This window comes from Sorex araneus, chromosome 4 (genome assembly GCF_027595985.1).
Source record: "Sorex araneus isolate mSorAra2 chromosome 4, mSorAra2.pri, whole genome shotgun sequence".
Classification (NCBI taxonomy): domain Eukaryota; kingdom Metazoa; phylum Chordata; class Mammalia; order Eulipotyphla; family Soricidae; genus Sorex; species Sorex araneus.
The window spans coordinates 27,488,259-27,490,386 of NC_073305.1; the positions used below are offsets into that span (position 1 = coordinate 27,488,259).

Genomic DNA, 2,128 nt, shown 5'->3' on the forward strand with positions numbered 1-2,128 from the left:
GGACTGTCCATATTGTTTTCCAGAAAGGATGGACCAGTTAGCATTCCCACCAACAGTGAAGGAGCATCCCTTTTTTCCCACATCCACGCCAGAACTGGTTGTTTTTGTTCTTTTGAATGTGTGCCAATCTCTGTGATGTGAGATGACATCTCATTGTTGTTTTGATTTGCATCTCCCTGATGACTAGGGATGTGGAACATTTTTTCATGTGCCTTTTAGCCATTTGTATTTCTTTTTTGAGGAAACTTCTGTTCATTTCTTCTCTCCATTTTTGATGGCTTTCTTATAAACAAATAATGAAAGAGAAGAGACATTAAAAAACAATACCGTTCACAATAGTACCTCAGAAAATCAAGTACCTTGGAATCAGATTAACCAAAGAATGAAGAACCTATACAAGGAAAATTACAAAACACTACTTCAAGAAATAAAAGAGGACACTAGGAAATGGAGACACATCCCCTGCTCATGGATAGGGAGAATTAACATGATCAAAATGGCAATACTGCCCAAAGCACTATACAAATTTAATGCAGTCCCTATCAGGATACCCATGACATTTTTCAAAGAAATAGACAAAATGCTCCCGAAATTTATATGAAACAATAAACCCCCACGAATAGCTAAAGCAATCCTTGGAAAAAAATATGGGTGGCATCACCTTCCCCAACTTCAAACTCTACTACAAAGCAGTAGTAATTAAAACAGCATGGTATTGGTATAAAAATAGACCCGCAGACCAATGAAACAGAGTCGAATTTCCTGTCACCGACCCCCAAATATGACCACTTAATCTTTGACAAAGGAGCAAGAAATGAGAAGTGGAACAAGGAAAGCCTCTTCAACAAGTGGTTCTGGGAAAACTGGATAGCTACCTACAAAAACAATAAACTCTGACCTCTGTCTAATGCCAGGCACAAAAGTCAGATCAAAGTGGATTAAAGACCTCAATATCAGACATGAATCTATAAGGTTCATAGAAGAAAATGTAGGCAGAACTCTCCATGACATTGAAGCTAAAAGCATCTTTAAGGACGAAACAGCACTGACCATGCAAGTGGAAGCAAACATAAACAAATGGGACTACATCAAACTAAGAAGCTTCTGCACTTCAAAAGAAACAGTGACCAAAATACGGAAAGAGCCCACATAATGGGAAAGAATATTTACCCAATACCCATATGATAAGGGATTAATATCCAGGACATACAAGATACTTGTAGAATTGCATAAGAAAAAAACCTTAGAATTTACTTCTATTGGTGATTGGGGTACTACATAGGGTGCTGGTGATGGAACCCGGGTCAGTTGCTTTCAAGGCAAATGCCCTACCCACTGTACTATTGCTCTAGCCCTAGGGTTGGTTTCTTTTGAAGGTTGTGAGACATACTTGATTCATGACTCTCTCCTAACTCCTGAATTGTTTGTTTCTGCATTCCTTGGCTAACTTATGTATTATCATGACACTCTCGTTATGTTTATGTGGTATAGTCATTATGTTGGGTGTCTATCCCTTCACACAGATTTTTTTTCTTTTTGGGGGTGCTAGAACCAAAAATCACCAGCTGCCCTACTGTCAAAAAATTATGCTTCCAAAATCTTTTGATGTCGATTCTGCATGTAGAGTAAGCGAGCTATATATGCCCTATATATGCCACCGATGGCAGAAGCCCTTTCTCACACAGCACTTTTTTGGGGGAGGGTTGATGTTGGGGGTCACACATGACGATGCTCAGCTGTTGCTCCTGGTTCTGCACTCAGGAATTACTCCTAGAAGTGCTCAGAGGACCATATGGGATGTTGTGAATAAAACTAAAGGCAAACACCCTACCTGCTATACTATAGCAATTTTAAATGAGGACACAAAGTTATAAAGAAGTTGGGGCCCACCCTACTCCAGTAGGACCTCATCTTTCCTTAAGAATATCTGCAATGTGTAGAAGTTAAGGTGTTTGCCTATACGTGGCCAACATTGATTCAATCCCTGACACTGTATGGTTTGCCAACCATACCCAGTCATGGTCCCTGAGCAATACCTGAGCACTGTTAGGTGTGGTCCCAAACCAAACCATGCCCCCAACAAAAAACAAATCATGTAGGCAATGACACTATATCCAAATATGGTTAT

The 2,128-nt window shown here is 39.8% G+C and overlaps 1 non-coding gene across 1 annotated transcript; it reads right to left on the bottom strand.

Annotated features, from left to right (window-relative positions):
- Positions 1-1,538: 1,538 nt before the first annotated feature.
- On the bottom strand, positions 1,539-1,678 carry LOC129404707 (U11 spliceosomal RNA). The gene has a single exon (XR_008630071.1). It is a non-coding gene; the product is annotated as a U11 spliceosomal RNA (small nuclear RNA).
- Between the last annotated feature and the right edge of the window lie 450 nt (positions 1,679-2,128).